Below are 21,279 nucleotides of genomic sequence, written 5' to 3'. Positions count from 1 at the left end.
TCTTCAGGGAGTAACCACAGGCCCATCCACAAGGACCATTTCCAGCTAATTTATGGAACGCTGTTCTACCTGGTTAATTTTCAACATTATCTCAGCCTGAGAGGTAGGTCAGCATGTGACGAAGTTCACTGGTTTGAATCCTAATCTGCTCCTTAGGAGCTGCACCTTCCACGCCTTCGTTTCTTCCTTGGTTAGGTAGGGAAGGTATGAGCTACCTCAGAGTTGTGAGTGAGGCCTGCATCGAGTGACCGCATTAAAGTGACAAGGACTGCACCCGGAGTGTTGATATTTAAAGACCTTTAAACATCGCGATGCCGCATTTTGGTACCCAGGTAAAACAGCAAAGTTATTTCAGATGCAGACACAGACCCTCGGTGAGGTGGGGGGCTGATGGCAGGAGGTGGACCACCGACCCTGTAACGAGGGCGTGGTCTGTTCGAGGCTGAACGAAGTGCACATCACTGCATGTACCACGGAGGTCCCTCTCGTGAAGTCCTGGAAGGGTCCATGTGGCTGAGCCGTGTGGTCTGTCCATGACGTCCGGCAGGAGCAGAGCTTTCGGGTGCAGCCTTGCTCTTGTGCGCACAGCCCTCAACGGTCTCAAAAGTCTGAGGCTTACAGCAGGCTTGGGGTTTCCTTACACCTCCTGGACATCTAATTTGCCTGGCAAACATGTTTTTCTTGGGTGTAAAGGTGAAGGAGTGGGTGATTCTGGTGAAAGTGTACTAATTACTGCACTTCTGGGTCAGTGGCGCTTGGTTGAAGACACTATCTGCCCTGGATGGACATCTCTGGGGTGGTGAGAACCGGTGGCTGGATGTCGCGGGGTTGCCAAGAAGATGCCAATTTTTTCCTTTTTCCTCAGTAACAACACCCTACTTTGTTTAGGGAAGCAGCACACCCAGCTGAAAATCCAATTCTCTTGCACGGCAGAGCGGCTGGTGACACAGGTCCAGATGCTGGGATGCTGATGGGGGGTCCTGGAGTGGGAGGTGTCAGGAGGCTTTCCCGACCCACAGCAGCCCTGGGCCCTTGTCCAGCCTTCTTGCCTGGGGCATGACACCAGGAAGGAAAGCAGCTTCGGGGGCCCGAGGGCCAGAAGGCAGAGTCCTGGCGTGTGAGGCAGGCCTGGGCCAGGCTCCTCGGAGGATGTCACAGACCTGCTGCCCATGCAAGGACCACCCACCTCTGAGCCCCACGCAGATTTTCCTCCATAGCCAAGTGAAATCCTGGTACGGCGAGTGAGGCAGTCAGAGGCACCTTTTGTGGAAGGAGGACAAAGCTGGAGAGAAAGAGGTTTTCCTAAAGGCACAAGGCGCTGATTCTGCGTTAGGGATAATTCCTAGGAGTGTGGTTGCTGGTGGGTGGAAAACTGTAGCCAGAGAATAAGTGGGAGTGGCACTTGCTGGTATTTAACTGATTCGTTCACGAATGGTCCGAACAGTTCCAGAGAAAAGAACATTTCGGACACAGAAGTTTTCACCCTGCCTGACAATCAGCCTGACCGTGGGCTGTTCCATCCTTCCTGGGCGACACTGAGAGGGTCTCAGGCCCTTCCGGCCCTGTGCTGGCATTTCCCCAGGGTGTGTGCCCCATCCCGAATAGGCTGGAATGCCTCTGGGTGCAGCTGAGCCTCTTGAAAAGGGAAGAGACATGTGATGTGCTCTGGCTGAACAGGAAAATGAGGGAGGACAGGGAGAGGGGCCTGGAGGTGAGGAGGATGGTGAGCAACACTGGGGACAGAGGACGTAGGGTAACACCAGGGACAGGGGGATGGAGGGTAACGCCGGGGACAGGGGATGGAGGGTAACACCACTTCTCCAGGCTCCTTTGGGGGATGCTGCCGCCTCTCGCACCCCAGAGTGAAGTCAACAGGATTCTGTCCCGTGGAGCCCCACAGCCTGGCAGCTGGGATTGTCGCAGTATGAACCACTGTTCACTAGCTCTGCACCCTGGGACAGGCTCCCTGGTGTTTCCACCCTGGTTTCCCATCTGGACAGTGGGACCCTGATGTCCCCGTCCCAGCTGCGCCCAGAGCCCTGGACTCCAGCGTGTCGTCGGCACTCATTAGCGTTTCTCTTGTTGTGGTCCGTGGATGAAGTGGCTCTCTCTTTGTGTGTTCACAGCCCTCCTGCTCACTTTACCTTCTGGGAACACTTTTTACATAGCTTCGTATGTGGGGAGGACTCGAGTGATTAATTGAATGTTTCATCAGGTGCAGTTCTTCTGTTTCCCAGTTTTGACACAACATTTGGTGAAATTTCCAGGGACTCCTGTGGTCAGCCTCACGGTTTCACTCTGTCACTTTCTAATGCAGTATTCTTTGGGAGTCTTTTCAATTAAGCGCCATCATTTAAAAATAAGTTTTATAATATGCAGTTTCAGGTTAATTCTTTACCTTTGGGTCTCAGGCAGTAGCTACCTACCTGTGAGTAGTCACAAAGGTTCACGCAGTTTTCTCTAGGCGTCCCTGGCTTGTAGCTCAGCAGATCCCTTCAGATGAGTCAGCCAGCTGTGTACCTGCATGTTCAGGATACTTGTCAGGGGCCTTCCTCAGAGCAAGACCGACGCTTACCTCATCCTTGGGACTTTGGAGCCCGCCCTGGAGAGACTCCAGCCACATCCTAAGGGGCCGTCCGGGTCCCACAGGCTGGTGGGAGTGACTTCTGAGCCACTCCAGACCACACTTTGTGTTCCTACACCCCACAAAGCCACTTAAAGTGCCGTGTTCTGGTGCTGTGTGCCTCACCAGTGTGCCACACAAGCCTGCACGGGGATCTGAGCGGGCGCTGCCTTCCTCAGGCTATGCTTGAGTTTTGGGGCAACTGGAGCACTCGTGGCTGTGATTCTCGCCACTGTCTGGGCTTCCCTAGAGGGTCTCACCCGCAGCCTGAGGACCACATCGGCAGCCACCGAGGAGCCGCCAGGTGCGGCCTTGGTCCCACTCAGTGCTTCTCGACTTTGGTGAGAGAGGAGACAGCAAAACTTCAGCTGGGAGCCCCAGGCCTTCTCTGCTTGGGGCCTTGGGACTGACATAGCACAGATCCTGCCATCCACGTGCTGGGGGCCCCGCCGTGCGGCTCCCTCCTCTGGTTAGGGACTGCACCCTTGGGCTGTGCACCTCCTGGTTCTCACACTCAGGGGCCCAGGGAGGGTGGTGGATGAAGAGAGAAGGAGAAGGGTGGCAGTTTGAGCCCAATTGTGTTGGCTTCGTCTTCCGCCTCTTGTCCCTAAGTACATTGGCAAAGTTTTCCAGATGAAAACTCAGAAGGGATTTTTAATGACTGGAATCTGTGAATTCCATGGAAGCCAAGTCTGTCCACCTCTTTCACCCGCCTCATTTCTCCCCGTTGGGGCTGATTTTGGCAGCGTTCATAGGGGCAGGGACGGAAGGGGTGGGGGTCAGCCGTTGGCCCTGTGTCCCTCCCCTCCTCCCCTCAGCGCCACAGCATTTCGGTGTCATCCCCTTCCGTGCACGCGTCCTCAGGAAAACCAGGTGCGGCTGGAGGGAGATGCCTGTGCCCACTCCCGTGACCTTCCCGGCCACCCTGGCTGCAGCGGCCTCTCGGCAGGCATCTTTCTGGTACTGCCTCCGTGCCCCTCCCATCACCTGACGCTCGTGTTCCTGAATCTTCACGCGTGTGCTCTGTGCAGCCACCTCACGGGTTCCCTGGGAACGGAGACAGTGTCTCACGCCGGTCAGAATGCTCTTCTCTGTCCACTGAATAGTCCAACACAGAATCATTCCTCTGTGATTATTTATGCTTTGTTATGTAGAACTGGAATAAAGAAAAAGTGAATTTAGACATTACAGCCATCAGGTTGAAGCTTAGTAATTGCATTAGGGAATTAAATGGAAGCATTTGAGCTTCTCGAGTTCTAATTCCACATCTTCGTATCCCCATCACCCCATACCCAGTGTCTAACACAGCTCTTGGTCTAGGAGTTTCTTGATAAATGCTTACTGAATTGAACTGTACTGAGCTTAACATTCCCACCCAGAGTTAGAAGCCAGTCCCTGAACAAATTGCATTTAGAATATGAGTTTGACGTTACTGTGGTAAGGGGTATCCTACACGTCATAATTCCTAGTCAATGTTGGGTATTTAGTCAAATAGACTCAAGTATAGAGAAGCATAGGCCCATCTGGCAAAAGGGCAAGGCACGGTGCTTTAGGTCCAGGTCCCCAATATCAACTATGAAAATAAAACATCAACTCCAATGACAGCCCTGTCCTAAGCTGGTCACTGTTTACGCTAACAATTATAAACAGCTCGAACTTGCTGTCCTGAGAGGCAACGTACCCTCCATTCTCTCTGCAGTGTAGCTGCCTTGGTGGATGGAACATGCCCCTCCTCCCTCCCTCTCCCTATCCCTCCCTCCCCCCTCCTCTCTCCCTCCCTCTCCCCTCCTCTCTCCCTCCTTCCCCTCTCCTTCTTCCTATCTTCTCTCACCTTTCTCCCCCCACCTTCTCTCCTGGACAAGGGGTAGAAGAGAGGAGACCTCCGGAATCTTCTGCTTCATCCAAGCAGCTTGGGGGCAGCATCAACAGCTGCAACTTGGCTGCCCCAGCAGGTGCCTCAGGGCAGCCTTTCTGATGGGAATCCTGGAATCGTGTCTTTCCTTAATGGGTCCTAAAGGCTGGAGGACATGAAGTGAAACAATGCTCCATGCTCAGTCCTGTGATTTTGTGTAATTATTGGACTTACTTTGAAATTAAACTAAATGATACCCAAGGTAGAGCATGAAAAAAAAAGAAAAAACAGGCTATGGTGTTTGAAAAACAAACAAAACCGTTTGGTTTGTTGGTTTGTTCTTAGACCTTCACAGGCTCCTAGGTCACACGTTTCAGTTTCTCAGCAAGTGACATTCTCTGCAGAAGCTGTGTCAGTCTCTTGTTTGATGATGTCAGCCACAGCAGAAAGAAGCACTCCGTAGGCCCCGTGCTCAGCACCTTGGCGTGAGCTCCTGCCATCTTTCGTTCATGCTCATCACAGCTCTGTGCAGTGGGCATCCTCCTGATCCCTGTGGGAGGATGGGGGATGGAGGCGGAAGGGTGAGTGATGGCAGGATCACATGAGGGGTCTCTCCCGAGGTAGGGAGGGGAACCGGCCCAGGACCTTAGTGCCCATCGAATCCTTCCTCCTCCTCCTCTGCCTCTCTGTGACTGTTTGACTCAGGCTGCAGGGACGGACATGAGTATGTGCAGAGCCTGTGTGCACCCCTGGGAATGTGTGCTCATATTGGCAGGGAGGGATGTGAGGTTGTACAGAGCGTGTGTGCATACCTTGGCGGTGTATGCTGGCGTTGGCAGGGACAGATGTGAGCACGTATGGAATGTGTGTGCACACCTTGGGGATGTGTGCTGGCATTGGTAGGGACAGATGTGTACAGAGCGTGTGTACACACCTCGGGGTGTATGCTGTTGTTGGCATGGACAGATGTGAGCGTGTACAGAGCGTGTGTGCACACCTCGGGGTGTGTGCTGGTGTTGATAGGGACAGATGTGTACAGAGCGTGTGTGCACACCTGGGGGTGTGTGCTTATGTTGCTTTGTAACCGGCAAATACGTGGCCCGTTGCGTCGGGCGGCCCTGCACCCGTGCTGAGTCCGTCAGTGGCCCTCGGGTTGGGGTCTCCGTCTGCCCAGACAGCACTCGAGTGGCTTGAGGTTTCAGATTCTTCCTCTACGGATACTTGGGCCTCCTCAGGACCAAACATCAGAACCAGCCAACTGCAAACTACAAGAACGTTCAAATGCATCTTCAGTAGGAAAAACAAAAGCAATTGGAAAAATTTTCCAACGTGACCCCGTGGTTAAGCCGTTAGATACTCCAGCCAACAGATTGAGTCACTTTAAAATTCACACCAATTAAAATGGTTGTGAGAGTTGCAGACCTTTACCGCTAAACCTTGAAATAATTGAAGCATTCTGCTCCACTTGCTTACAAACTAGGGTTGGGGATACCTTTCAGTCCAAAGTAGCAACCTTCTAAATCCAGCTTAGATGCGAGGCTCCCACTGACACAGGAAGAGACAGTGGCCCTTGATTATTCTCCTGTGTTCAGATACTGTGTCATTTCCTTTTTTTTTTTTTTTTTTTTTTGTATACTGATCATCACTTCTGCTTTTCCAATTCAAACTAAAGGGAGTTTAGTTCTGTTTTGGAGAAGCTGTGGTTAGTGGTTTCTTTTCATGGTTTGCTTAATCTCTTAAGTCTGGTGCTTACATTACCCAAATAGACTTTTCTTTAGTACCACAGTGCCATAACCAGGGCTTCTCCCTCCATATCTGCTCCCCAGGAGGCTCCCTAGGAATGGGAGCTGGAGATCCAGCCCCTCTCCATGTGCCGTTTTCTTTGAGTCCAAGGCAGGTTTGGCTCAGAGAAGAAAAGAGGCCTCCGGGTTAGCTGCCTCTGACTGCTTGCTTGTGAAATGTTTAATGATAAGGCGACTTCAAAACTAATTTACACATTGATAGTTGTAGCTTGAAGTATCACCGCAGTCATAAGAACAAGAAACACTCCCATAAAGTAGATAAGCAGAAAAAAAGCCATAGAAGTTTAATAGAGCGCAAATAAAATGGTGTTGTAAGAATGTACAGTGGGAAATGCTCTCAGTCCAGCCAGATCCAGCTGTGACGTCAGTCCAGCTGTGGTGTCCTCCTGTAAAAACATTCAGCCACATGTGGCCCTGATTGCAATCACTAGTCTGAATTTTGATCCAGAATGTTCTTGGGGGCCGATGCTGGGACTGTTCCAGCAGTTGAGTCTGATTGGGCGTCACGGTGGTGATGTGCTTATCGCAGACAGCTGGGCCACCCGTGCACTCGCCACGTGCAGCCGTTATTCTGGTGATGGGGTTGCATGCGGTGCGGCTTGTTCACCTGGGCTATTAAAGTACAGGGAACCCAACCGCGGGCGGGTGCCTCCCGACATGGGAGCTGTCTTTTTTATCCAGGGCCCTCTGGCGCTGCAGACCCCTGCCGCCAGTCTGAGCTCACAAGGAGGTACCGGAGGGCTCTGCTGGGGCATGGAGGTCCCTGAGCAGGTGGTCACTTATTGCTTGTGGAGTGGTCCGTGGCCTGTGAGTTTATTCTCGGGGTTTGTGTGGGCGAGGTTAACCAGTTCACAGCTGGGCACTTACCCCTTACACAGGTGACACTAGTTAAAGTGGAATCTATATTAGCTCACACAGGCGTGTCTGAGGAACTGGGAGGGTGGGGAGGTTTGGCCCTGGCAGTAGAGCCTGGGCTCCTGACATTCTGCGTCTTCCTGTTGGGGGGCCGTCAGGGCCGCTGTGAGTCCTGAAGACAGTAGGTGCCATATGGACCAGGGGATGCAGAAGCCTCTAGAGGCTGTGGGGGGCAAGGAGACGGTCGCTTACCCAGAGCCAGCCCTGCCGACGCTTCGACGTTAGATGGTGGGAACTGTTTTGGACTCCAGCTTCCAGAAATGTGAGAAAATAAGTCAGTGTTTAGGGTGCTAAATTTGGGGTGATTTAGTGGAGAAATAGAAAACTAGCCCACAAAGGTGCACGCATTGAAATGTGCTCTCTCCAGGTGTTCACAGTGGTGTGAAGGGGATGGCATCAGCGTTCTGGGAACTGTGCAGTTTCACTGAAGGAAGGGGGTTCGCCACTCCTTTCCTCATATAACTGAAGGTATGTATGCCTGCCACACTGCCCAGGAGACAGGGACTGGAATTCTGACTTTATTTCTTATGGGAACTAAGCCACAGTCAGAACACAGTGAGGGCTGAAATGAGCTTCCTACAGCCTGAACTGGGAAGAGGAATCGCAAGTAGCTTGTTTTTTTCTACACAGACCTGTCCTTTCAGGTTTTGTTAAGTTCTGGAAAAAGGGAGAAGCCAGGCACACCTCAACGAGGGACAGTGTTTCTGGAGGTGGCACGGCTTCAGCCTTAATGTGGCCGTGTGGTTGGGAGGCTCAGAAACTGCCCTCCAAGGGCACTCATCTGTTCCTTATTGCAGTAATACTTCGTTTACAGAAATCCACAGAAATTACAGTGCGGGAGGCCTCTGGTCTGGATGGGTTTGTGTGGACCGAGGTCACGGGGTGTTGTCCCAAGTGCTTATCCTGATCTGGCAGAGGCTCTGTTTCCAAATAATTATTCTTCAGTTTCAGAGCCTATACCTGAGTGATAGTCTTTTAACTTTGTTGCATAAAAGTAAAGTATGTCTTGAGGGTCTAAAAACCTATTTAGTAGTCATGGCTTTAAACTCATACATGGGGCTTTGGGATGGAGTGAAAACCACTGTCACCTGCGTGGATGCTGCGTGGTATTTTTAGCGTGGTGGCCTGCTCATGCCTTGAGCTCCATCTGCAGTGTGAGCAACAGCTGTGCATTTGAGAAATGTAGGCAGGTCTGCTTGCTCCTCCAGGGGCCTGCGGGCATCCGGGTGAGGGCCTGGGATGAGGCCACATCAGTGGGAAGGAGCTTGATTGTGTCAGCAGATATGTCTGCTTCTACAGGCCTGAAAGCCAGCCAGAACCCAGTTTTCCTTTGGTCATCTAATGCCAAAAAAAAAAAAACCGTTTCTTGGAGATTCTTGTAATTTATATTAATGAACCATTTGACCATAAATAAAATGCTATAAATGCATGAGGCTTTACAATTTGGCAGATGTGTAACTCACATGTCGTTATATCAAACTGTTGAAGATATTTGTTTCACTTGAAGGCTTTTAGCATTTTATGCGCAAACCAAATGCCAGTAGCATTTTGAAGGAGTATTTTGGAATTTTAAACACAGTGGGACAGTGCTGGGTCTCTGGGATGCTGGTGAGGTGGACGTGACCTCAAGCTCTTGGAGCTTGCAAGCAGGATTCCTAAATTGTCACACCTGCAGTGCTGGAAGTCAAAGTGGGTTTCTGTAAATGAGGTATTAGTGCAATAAGGAACAGATAAGTGCCCTTGGAGGGCAGTTTCTGAGCCTCCCAGACACCCCAGGAGGAAGCGGGGTGGGAGGCAGTTACCCACCAGAACCTGGACGGTGGATCGTGTTTGCTGGTGGCCCTGCTTGGCAGGCCATTACGTGCAATAAGAAACAGGTGAGTGCCCTTGAGAGGTTTCTCAGCCCCCTTCAGAACCGCAAGTGGAAGACGCTCCAAGGTGGGGGGTGGGGGTTCGGTTATCCACAGGAGCCTGGTTGTTGGAGCTGGGTTTGCTGGTGGTCCTGCGTGGCAGGTCATTACGTGCAATAAGGTACAGGTGACTGCTCTTGAGGGCGGTTTCTCAGTCTGCTTCGGAACTGCAAGTGGAAGACGCCCCAAAGTGAGGGGAGGCTGGTGGTCGGTTATCCAGTGGGGCCGGGTTTGCTGGTGGCCGCTGCATGGCAGGTCACTGCGTGGAGCGATGGGAGGTGAGTGGAGTGGGAATAGAGGATACACCCTCCACAGCTACTGCTGGCAGTTGGCTCTGGTAGCAGAAGGGGCATAGATAGAGGGATTCCCATCAGGGGCAACACGACTGGGGTCCCACGTGTGGTGGATGCCGAGGTGTGGCTATATGTAATCTCAGTCTGCACAGCCGTCCTGGTGAGTGGGTTCAGTTACCTTCCCATCTCACATTTGAGAAATCTCGGGGGCTCACATCACAGCTAGGTGGGTTGGAACTAATGTCTCAGGCAGGACGTTGGCCCCAGAGCCCAGATCTTACCCGCCCCCACTCTTTTCAGTCCACCCAGCTTGTAGAGAGGGTTGTGTGGTGGTGGGTGGTGGCTGAGAAACCAACACAGTAGAAGGGGGGGAGGAAATAAACCAGGCAGGAGACACAGGCAGTGCTTGGGAGATCTGCACGGGGTGTGGGTGTGGGAGGCACCTCTGGGCCTGTGAACCCCGTTCTGTGCTCCTGGCTTGCCCAACCTTGGCCCTCAACCACATGCTGCGTGCTTTAGGTGAAATCTCAGTCCCTCATGTGGTGCGGGCATCTTTTCTCCCTGGCTTTGCCTCTCTTTAAATCACGGAGTCTCAGTGGGGATGGCGGGGGGTGGTTGGTGGTTCACGGAATTTGCCCTCCACTTCCCCATCCTTGTCCTGTCCTGTCTGGCCTGTTACCTGAATCTGTGTCTCTTCAGAGCCTGCAAATGAGTGGAGGCCACGGCAGCCTCTTGCTGACCGACCTCTCAAACTCTTATTCATCAGAATCGTGTTAAATGCTGATTCTTAGGCACCCCATTAGACTCTACGCCTGTCTGGCATGGGTACTTTGGGGAAGGTACAGAAGGTTGCTGGGCTGTTCCAGGAGGGAATTTGCATTTGTAGAATGTCCACTGTGGTCTTTCCAGCACTCTACTTTCCACACACACATGGCATTAAACCTGGAAGATCCCTGGGTGCTGTGCTGGTGAGGAAGCCTCGGCTGGATGAGGGGCTGCTGGGGCTCAGACTTGATTCCTGGGCTGGGGGCTGTGGGCTTATTCTCTTCAGTGGACCTGCTGATGGGATGCCCTGAGAAGTCCTGCTGTGCGCTCAGGGGAAGGTGCAGAGACAGGCTCAGAAAAGACAGACCATGGATTTAAAAATTCCTACTGGAAAATCTTTTATGAGCAAAGTAATTTGCATCTAACTGAAGGCAATCATTGCTTGAATAATTGGTTTGTTGACAAAGTTGGTCCTATGAACAGATTAAAGTTTTCATTCATGCCTTATCTATAATGTAAATAGGAGCTATTACCACAACTTATATTAGCTTTAAATTTCGTATCAGATTGCAGTCCAGATTACAAACGGCTGCTTGATAACCTAATTGATAAAATGGAGGAATTTAGTGCTTGGAACCCAGAGTGAAGGGAACAGAATTGCTTTGGTTTCTCAAAAGCGTGTTGACTGAGTGGTGACCTGGGGTGAAGAGAAGTGGCTAGAGTCATTACACTCGAGGAGATGATCTGCTCCCGCCTTTCTCAGCTGTCTTCTGGACAAAACAAAAGGGTGATAAATGGAAAAATTCAGCACTGAGTTCGTCTATGCCCTGAGCTTCTCATACGGTCATTAATGGGCTGTATCTGTGAAGCCTCCATACAGGCACAAAGGAATTAGGCTAGAGTAAGGCGGCCGGCGACCTCTGGCGTCTGGACCGCGTGTCATTTCCTAAAGCCCTTTTGGATGAAATGACAGTCTCAATGTCTGTTCGGAGAAGTGTAATCTCACGTATGAGATGCAGATTTTAAATGATGCAGATTTTAAACACCAAAGTCAGGAAGCTTGGTGGGAGTGGCTGTCTTCCAAGTGGTTTTCTGTGCTGCCATGGATGAGGTGTGGATGTGTCATCTGTTGGTGAGATCCACTGGTGAAGGGGCTAAGTAAACCATGGAGGTGGGGGGGTGTGAAGCTGCATCTCTTCTGGCATCCCAAGGAAATACATTTTGTAAAACTTGTGAATTTGACCCTGACCCTAACCCTGAGTGTTGAAGTCTGGTGCAGTGTCTTGAGCCCTCTTCTGCATTGAGGGTGAGTGACTGTAAATGACTGATTCCTCAGTGGTGAAAGTTCAAATTTAGCTTCCCTGAGGAAGCCAGACCTCAGTCACCCATATCTCCATTGTAAACACTGCGGCCCCTACGCGGGTGGCTGCAAGTATCCAGGCCTTCCTTGGAGAAGCAGCCGTGAGGTGCTTGATGATTTGATAACATTAGCCACCTTCTGTCTTCTGTCTAATCACGGTACAAATGATTCTCCTACAAGGAAATGGATCTGGTTTCTTCCCGATTGTTGGAAGAAGCAGCCCGCCTAGGGACTGCACCGTCCTCTGCACTTTCACAGCGAAGCCTGTGTCCGTCTCCAAGGAGTATCACGTGTGTCGTGGGAGTCGCCTCCTTAATTCTTCCTACTTTAGAGGGCTCGGGTAGCTCTGCCTGTTTCACCCGGGATGAGCAGCGGGTGGTCTCTGGCTGCTGTGGGACCAGGGCTTGTGTTTTACCCGGGGCGAGCAGCAGGTGATCTCTGGCTGCTGTGGGACTAGGGCTTGGGGGTGCATCATCACATCCGGTGGCCCGTCCAGGTGGGCATCATTGTCTTTTGCCTGTTGCCTGAGGGAGCTGTGATGCCATGGGAGTCATGCTTGTCAGGGCCAACCCAGTTCTTCCCGTGTACACCTCTCCTGCTGGAGTGCCTTTCCTTATGATGACTTGTTGAATTAACATGGAGAATGCAGAGAGGCTCTGGGCCTCTCTCTCCCGTTCTTACTCCCTGGAGCTGTGAGGCCCAACAAGGGAGCCCATAGCCAGGGGCTTCTTTAAATTTAATTAGAATAAAGATTTGATTACATAGCTAAACACATTTGAAAAGAACTTCACAGATTAAATTCCAGATTCAACCCTTCAGGCCCAGTGGCCACGTTTTGGGGCTCAGCAGGTGTAGGTGGCTGTTGTCTTTCTGTGTTGGCTGAGCAGATTGGGGCGTTTCCAGTTCAGCAGGCAACTCTCTTGCATGGCTCTGCCTGTGGTGAGGGCACCTAGGCTGGAGAGCCTCGTGGGAATCCCTTAGGCCTCTGGCTGCAGCCAGGCTGCATGGTTCCTGTGCCCCAGGTCCTCTGCAGACCCAGATGGATCCCACCACAGAGCCAGCACTGCTAGACTTGGGTACGGTGTGCAGACAGCAGAGGGTCACATCCGGGCCTTGCAGGGGATGGGGTGACTGGCCTCCTTGGCCAGGCTCCTGTCTCCGAGTCTTCAGGGGAAATGCTTCTACCATCCACCATCCACACCGTGCACCAGAGGAAAACTGCAGGCTTCTCTGTGGATGGTGAATTGAGATCATGCAGAGTGACTAGGTTTGGGCTTCTGACCAGCGTGGAACCTGATACCTTTAGGTGGAACCTGACATGCCTCCATGTGTACAATGCAAAGAGAAGGCAGCATTGTCAGCTTGAATCCAGATGTGCTCCCGTTTTGAGGTGGAAGGTTCTGGGAGTATTGGCCATTGGTGATTGTGCTGCCATGGAGGACTTTGAATGCAGGCACTGGTTTGGGATAACCTTGGTTTCCTGGTCCTGTATGTGGGCATCCCTGAATATCCCGGACTGGAGGAAGGCAGGGCAGATGGGAGGGTGACAAGAGGTTTCAGGTGTTTCCAGCTTTGGGGACTGATGCCATCAGATGGCCGAGATCAGGATGGTGGTGGCCAGGGACCAAAGCAGGGGTGCGTGGAAATGCCATGTTCCTCAGAGCATGGGGAGGACCTCTTGAACTCTATTCCTGGGCAACAGTTCTTCCATTCTCAAGAATCTGTGCCATTGTAATTGAGTAGCAAATTCTGTAGTTGCTCTAATTACTTACTGTTAAGTCCCCATCCCAATTACCATAAATTAGCAACAGTGATAACAGTTTGCCTGGTCAAACCTTACCAAGAAAAACCAGTGGACCTAGTTTTAGTTGCCTCCAGTTCCCTCCAAATCAGATTCCTTAGCGGCTTGTGTCCCCACACTTGCTGCAATTCCTCCTGGGCCTGGCAGGCACATTCCAGACATTCACATCTCCGCTCAGATGCAGGCGTGCGCATTATTTATAGAAAATCGCAATGCGCTGTGATCGGCTTGAGCTGACGTTCTCTAGGTGGGAGGTGGAGGTTCAAAAGTTCTAATGGGATGAAATTAGAAATACAAATTTTAAAAATTCACGTGTTATGAACTCTGTTCAGTGATTTTCTCTGAAATGAGAGACTATTTGCAGATGAGGCAGTCAGCCTGCAGCTCTCCTTAGATCTGTCCTAGACCTCGATGCTGTCCTTTGCCCTCTTCCTGGGTGTGGGGTGCTCTGCTTGAAGCAAAACCAAAGGAAAGAACGTGGTCTGCATCACTACTGCAGCCAGCTCAACGCGTACACCCACTAGGAGGGGGGTTTGATCACTTAACATTTTAAATGCATTTAACATTAAACCAGCAAGTCAGCCAGTGCTTTCTGTAAGCAAGCTGCCTGGCTCATGGGAACCTGGCACTTGACTTTTTGGAAGAGAGTACTTGCTTCTGTGGAGTGTCAATATTTGTCTCATTTCTTGAGACTGCTCAAAGTGATGAATGTGAGTAAATTAGGACCCATGGCCAGGCACTTTGGAACCCGGGATCCCATCTCCAGCCTTTCAAAGGACACAGAGGAATATAAAATGCAGATGGGAGAGTTCATAATTTGGGCATCTCTGTTCTTTTGAAATCAAAGTGCAAAGAAAAAGTTTTGCCTTGAGGTCTTAACCCATATTTGCTTTTCTCCTGTGGTTTTAAAATTTTCTTAACTGCTTTTTTCTCCCCTGATCCTTAGGGAACTTCTATCTTCATATCTTCTTAAAAGATATGGTTAAATTCAACACTGAAATTTAAAAACATGCTTTCATATTTTTCTTGAAACTGATGTATCTGACATTGGTGAAGAACTAACTGGGAGTATTGGTTTATTTTTATTTTTTTGAGACAGTCTTGCTGTGTTGCCCAGGCTGGAATGCAGTGGCACGATCTTGGCTCACTGCAGTCTCACCTCTTGGTTCACGCCATTCTCCTGCCTCAGCCTCCTGAGTAGCTGGGATTATAAGTGCCTGCCACCATGGCTGGTTCATTTTTGTATTATTAGAGATGGGGTTTCAACATGTTGGCCAGGCTGGTCTTGAACTCCTGACCTCAGGTGATTCGCTCACCTTGGCCTCCCAAAGTGCTGGGATTACAGGCACGAGCCACCACACTCGGCCTGGGATATTCTTGATTATAACTGTAACATATCCCTTTAATAAAAACAAAACAGAACAACAACAACAACAATAAAACAGCTGTCTGAAAAGTCTCGAAATTAAAGAGCTCACTTGGACAGGGATTTGGACACCAGTTGAATGGCCCAGCACGCCATAGTTACATGGGCCACTCGGCCTGTTAGATCCTTAGGGTATTTGAAGTCATGTGGATATTTGCATTTCTGCCTCTGGATATCATGTTAGTATTCGGCTAGCGTTTGAGGTCCAGGCTCAGATCCGGGAAAACAAGAGCTCCTGCCCTCACGGCACTTCTCTTCCGTGTGTGTGTGAGGAAAATAGAAAGCACAAGATATTTTTTTCAATGAGCTGGGAAGATGGAAAAACAAGCTTAAGATGTTTACTTGTTCAGAAGAAGGGAAGTACAAGGAACACTCAGCTTTGCTGCTGCTGAAGGAGGCCCCTGGTGGAGGCTGTTTCAGAGGTGGGGTTTCTCTGAGAAAGGTGGTAAGAGGCAAATAGGATGCCCCATCTGGTTTGCCAGAGATGGGGAAAGTTAGTATCCCCAAAACGGCTTCAGCATTCTGGCAAAGCTTTGGAAAACCAGCTAGGGTGTGGGACCTTGTTGGCCGCTGGGTAGAAGGAAAACATTGCTGGTCCTGAGGACTGTACTGTTCTTCCACTGCTATAAAGAACTACCTGAGGCTGGGTAATAAGGAAAAAAAGGTTTAATCGGCATACAGTTCTGTGGGTTGTACAGGCTTCTACATCTGGGGAAACTTACAATCAGAGTGGAAGGTGAAGGGGAGGCCGGCATGTCTTCACATGGCTGGAAGGGGAGAGAGAGTGAAGGGGAAGGTGCCATGCACCTCCTAACAACCAGATCTCAGAACTATCATGAGGACAGCACTTGGGGGATTGTCCTAAAGCATTAGAAACCACCCCCATGAGTCAATCACCTCCCACCAGGGCTCACCTCCAACAGAGGGTTAGAGTTCAGCATGAGATTTGGGTGGGGACACACAGCCACACCATGTCAGGCTTCCCATTCTTCTCCTGCACGTGCTTTGCCAATGATTCTGTCATTGGTTTTTGTCTCTGTTGATACATAATATTTTATTTTGTATCTGAAAAATACATATTTTCAGAGTGCATGTGATACCTTGATTCACCCCTATATTGATGAAATCTGTGTACTTGGGATGTCTTTCACTTTAAATAGTTTCTTTTCCTTGTGCTGGTTATGTTAAGTTATTCTCTCCTAGCTGTTTTGAAATACACAGTAGATGACCCACTGCCACCCCCCTGCTGATATATCAATAGTAGGTCTCGTGTTCCCATTAGGCTGTGTGTTTGTGCCCGTTACCAGCCTCTGCCCATCCTGCTTATGAGTGGGCTCTGCTGGGCCCTGTTGACCACCTACTCTTGGCCTCCACGAGATCTGTTCTCAGCTCCTGCTTATGAGTGAGAACATGCGCCGTTTCCTTGCTTGGCTCGTTTGCTTAACGTAATGTCCTCCAACTCCATCCATGCTGCCGCGGATGACAGGGCTCTCTGCTGTGTGGTGGAGTATTGCTCCTGTGTATGTTCGGGCCACATTCCCTTCATCCACTATTGACGGGCACTCAGGTGATTCCAGACCTTGGCTACTGTGGATGGGAGCTGAGAGCAGTCACTGGCTTTATATTCGGGGGACGTGAGCCACTTTGATGTTCTCAAGCAGCCATTCCCCAAAGCCCTCCGTAGAATGCTGCATTCGTTTGTACCCATGGCTTCTTCCACTAGGATGAACAGCTGGGAAGGGGCTTTGAGTGAATGCTTGGGTTTCTGTCTTTAATTGGTACCCAGCTACACTGGCCAAGCAGGGGTCCCAGTGACCCTGGACACTACCTCACATAAGGTCCAAAGATGCAGTTAGGTTCTTTTTTTAACTTTAAAAAAAAAATGCTTTTGACCTGGTTAAGCTATAGCATTATCAGTTAGAGTTTTTCTATATTGGAAAGGTGTATGTTTTATTTTCTAAGAAAGAAAGAAATCCTGTTAAATACTCTAACCACAGATTAAATCGTGTCAAGGAAAGAGGTACTATTTTGGGGGAAAATTACCCCTTCATGTCAAAGATCAAGGAGATGACTTACATTGTTTAATTGAGTTAATTATGAAATCTTAAGTGGTTTTAAGAAGATGAGCTGTGGATGCTGCAAGACATGAGACTGATACTGATTTAATGTTAGTCAGCCCTGACAGAATGTGGGTAATATTTAAAGCTTGCTCCAGTATTGCTTGATAGATTGTAAGTTAATGTAAAGATCTGTTTGACACTTTTATTTTACAAAATATTATTGAGAAAAAGTTTGACAGCCAAGGAATGGCCTTCAACCAATTTCTTCCTAATTTCTATCACCAGAAAATTTTGTCCTGTTAATTCCAGAATTTACTTTTGGAAAGTTCCCGTAAGTAGAGCAGAGGTATTGGTGGTTGAATGGTGACTTGAATTTAGGTGAAGATCGTTAAATATTTCATAGTCATGTTTGTCTTGGTGGTTTTAGCAATTTTATATTAAACTTAGAACTGTGAGCAAACCAAATGTGTTCTTTTGCTTTTGTGATACTCCTTTGTATGACTATACTGGTAAAGAATGATAAAATGTGTATTGGGTATTTTTTCTATGTAGATATTAGGATTTTTAGGGGAACAAATTAATCATTCTTCTAATGTACACTGTGCTGTGTGTTGGGTCCTTTGTATATTAGTTGAATCACTATAATGAGGACCACTTGAAAGTCTGTTTCTATACCAGATCTTTTATATGTTGACTTGTGTTATGCAAAATCCTTCATCCTCTAAGAAGACTAAGCAATGGGTTGGAGGAGAGATTTAATCACCCATTAGGTCTATTCCGAATGCCCAGAATTGAATGCAAGTACTAATTATGTTTTTGAAGTGAGGTGTGTGTGTGTGTGTGTGTGTGGTGGACTTCTTTTTAGGTCATGGGAGGGAGGTAAAGCAAAGATGAGATTTGCTGATGAACATTTGTGCATATGCTAGTGGAGAAGTCATATGACTTGACTGCACCTGCGTACTCTGATTTTGGTTTCGTTAGTGTCCGTAGCCACAAGCCTCAGCCGCCTCTGGGACCCATCCTGAGGGGCTGTGGTGAGGGTTATTACAGAGTCGTGTGTCTTAGTGAATGGCACAAACGGCCTTGTGGGCCTACTTTGGCTTTGAACCTGTAGATTGTTAAACTAAGTTTAACATTTTGAGGATTATAAATTGTGATTCTTGTCTAAGAGGAGGTTTTTGTTGTCTCTGAAGACAGGAGCCGTAATACAGATGGTCCCTGGCTCCCAAAGGTTACATTTGTGTTTTTTTTCAACCTTGTGATGATGTGAACTAGTCACACTCAGTGCATTGTTTGGCCCAAGATGGGCTGCCTCTGGATGAACCCATTGTAAGTTGAAACTATTATGTCAAATGCACTTTCTATTTAGGATATTTTCAGCTTACGCTGGGTTTATTGGAACAGTTTCATTCCGTGGTAAGTCAGAGAGCATATGTGCTCATAAAAGTAGAGACAATCTCATAGAGACCGTGAGATATAATGTCTCTGATGTTATAGAGATACGATGAAAACAATCAAGTGGGACTTGGAAGCCTTGGAGGGACCCACATGGGCGGTTCCTGGAATGCAATCCTGAGCGCCACTGGCTCTGGATGTGACATCTGTGCCTTCTGCTTAGCCCAGTGTGTTATTGGCTGCTCTCGAGGGCAGAGTGGTCCAGCGTTCCTGTGTTTAGGTGTTTGAGCTGCCTTAAGAGGCTAGGTCAATTCTCACTGGTGTCTTCAGGGCTTTAGGCCTTCTGAACAAGCAGGAGGAAGGGCGACTTTGTAGAGCTTTGGAAATCTCAACAGACTTCAGGGCCATCCCCCTTGGCAGGAGAGAGCCCCACTGGAGGCGAGCAGGGTGCCGTGCGGGCCTGTGCTGGGCCCAGGCATGTACGGACGTTGTGAGGGCCACAGGACACAGATCGGTCTTGGTTCACAACTGGTGTCGATGGCCACGCAGCATTTCTGCCAGGTATATGAGTGCGGGGACTTGGGTTTTGGTGTGTGCGTCCTGGTTGCCTAGTTGCTTGGAAGACCCCTATTCAGACCCCAACCTGAGTCACCGTGACAGGCCTCCTGCTTCACACGCCACACGGAAGCCGTGGCGTCGGTCACTGACACCCACCAGCTGTCAGATGTGCGTGTGTATCTTCCTTGGTCTCGTGATGGGTCTTGTTTTGAGGTTATAGTAAACGTTCTTTACGAGGGGTTTTGGATTTTTTATGTTGTTTGCAAGGAGACAGCAGGGAGTGCTTGAGCAGTGAGATCCCCTTTCCAACCAATGCAATTTCAGATCCCAGCAGGTAATTAAGGCAGCGGAGCTATAGGATCACCTTTCCAACCAATGAGAATTCAGATCCCAGCAGGTAATTACGGCAGCGGAGTGGGTGGCAGAACCCTGAACTGTGGCTGTTCCTGGTGTCTTGCCCCGCGGACAGAGCGTGCTGGGGCCTCCGTGGTCCTCTGTGGGGTGAGTGGAGCGCATGAGCTGGGTGCTGCTGGGCCCTGGCTGGCTCGCCAGCCCGGGGTTTATGCAGCACTCGTTAGACAACTTGGAACCCAGAAAGCAGCACGAGGAGAACGGGATTGTGCCTTTCTGGATCGTTGGTGCTTCCCAGTCTCAGACACTGAGCAGGCTCTGAGGGGTCTCGCTGGGAAGACTTGCACAGTCGGCCCCCAGGGTGGAGTGGGGCTGCAGCGGGTCTTGCAGGAGCTGGAAATGGGGGTGAATGTCTCGCAAGTGGGACCTTTCAAATGGGCCCAGTAGGATGCATCCGTGGAAATGGTGCCACCTAACGCAGGGCTGCGGCTAGCAGGACCTGAAAGGCTGCAGCGGGCTCTGTTTCTGCTCTCTCTCGAGAGTCTCTGCACGGTTTTCCTTGGTTTTTGTCTGTTTGGAGGACGCTTCCCCCTTTCTTGCGCTTACCTACCCTTCTGAGCTTCCTTGTTGAGTATGACAAAGCCCTGAGAACCATTTTTATCGCATAATTGTGTTATCCTGGTGGCTGGATAAATGACCTGCAAATGTGGGTGACTCAGTAGCTCTGAGGGTGTTCAGTATGCAAGACAGAGGTGGGAAGGAAATGTTCAGGCAGGCATCAGAGGATCTGTTCTCTGCTTCACACTGGGGCCTTGGTTTGCTGAGAGTCTTCACACTCAATCCAAAATGGGGATAATGAAGTCTCACGGATTCGGCTTCAGCTGAGAGCTGCCTCCAGCACAGTCTTGTGTGAGTAACAGTTTCTGTGTTTGGTGCGAAGGGCGGGCGTCAGTTGATCTTATTTGTGGTGATGCTTATGGTGGGTTTTCCGTACGGAATGTAGACTTAATTAGCTTTGGCAAGGGAATCCTGAGTGATAAATTGGAAGAATGTTTCAGGAAATTCTGGAACCTGCAGTGAATCTGGAATCTGTATGAAATTGAGATTTGGATTCTCACGATTTCCTAATGCTACCCCCGAAACCCAGTAGTTGAGACAGTCGTAGAGCTTCAGTTGTGCTGCCCTGGTTCCCCATTTTAAAAGGAACACATTGCTTTCATCTAGAATGTTCTGAGCTCTGAGTGCTGCCGGCAGAGTGACCAGCTCTCTGCATCAGAGGGGAAGCCAGGGCTGTGCTCAAGGTGTCGCAGCAGCTGGGAGCTGACCCTGGACTTCAGGCACGTGTGATGCTGAGCATTTTCTGTAAACTCCAAGGGTGTAGTGGTCTCCTTGGCGCTTTACAGTCTTCTGAAGCTTTTGATGTGTCTGTACTTTATAGATTTTTCAGAAGTAGACAGCATTTTCCCACACCCTTGGGCTGAGTTTCATCAGAGGCTGGTGTGTGGGAAGCACCACACCCACATTCTGACAGGGAAAACTCTGGTGCCCAACTGAGGTCAGAGTGGAAATTTGTTCTTCCTTCCCTCCAGCCTGGTCCAGCTGCTCCCTGCTTGGCCAGAAGAAAATCATGCTTATCCAAGTCGTAGGCAAACCCCCGAAGTCAAACATTTGTCTTTTTTCTTTAATATGCCATTTAGTTTATAAGGGATGATAGGTAGATAAATGTCTTTTAGGGGAAAATTAATTTCCTTAATTACAGAGAACTTTTTGGATAAAAACTGCAATCAGGAAGCTATTTTGTAACAAGATCTAGTTAAATACTACAGTGGAAAGCTCCTTATATTTGATCTTAAACTTGGGCCCTGTGTGCGTGTCCGCACGCTCGTGCTCATGACGCCAGGCGCAGATGTGAACTACAGGCACAGTACATACTTTCTGGTTGCTTTTTTGAAAGTCTCATTGCTTGGCCTCTCCGACTCAAATGTTGAGTTACGTTGATCCTGTTCAGAATGTTCATCCCTCCGTCTAAGGTCCAGTCGTCTTTCAGGGAGGAACCGTCTTCCTCATCTCTGTCTCCTACAGTATTGTATATTTAATAGTCAAATATTTATAGGTTACATGGGTACATGGGTGACTGATCTGTTCATTAGGAGGAAAACGATGCCAAT

General features: G+C 49.5%; 1 long non-coding RNA gene across 14 annotated transcripts in view; it reads left to right on the top strand.

Annotated features, from left to right (window-relative positions):
• The window catches only part of LOC119623598 (uncharacterized), a 164,544-nt gene that overhangs the window by 23,569 nt on the left and 119,696 nt on the right, over positions 1 to 21,279 (top strand). For 3 of the 14 annotated variants that reach the window (XR_012092356.1, XR_012092352.1, XR_012092355.1), the window contains exon 8: positions 8 to 20,020. The exons of the other annotated variants lie outside the window; for them this stretch is intronic. This is a non-coding gene — a long non-coding RNA (uncharacterized lncRNA). The remainder of the gene's footprint in view (positions 1 to 7; positions 20,021 to 21,279) is intronic. 14 annotated transcript variants of the gene reach the window in all.

The sequence above is a fragment of the Chlorocebus sabaeus genome, unplaced genomic scaffold (assembly GCF_047675955.1).
Source record: "Chlorocebus sabaeus isolate Y175 unplaced genomic scaffold, mChlSab1.0.hap1 unalloc_scaffold_279, whole genome shotgun sequence".
NCBI lineage: Eukaryota > Metazoa > Chordata > Mammalia > Primates > Cercopithecidae > Chlorocebus > Chlorocebus sabaeus.
The sequence above is the reverse complement of the archived record's forward strand: the minus strand, read 5'-3'. Positions and strand labels throughout refer to the sequence as shown.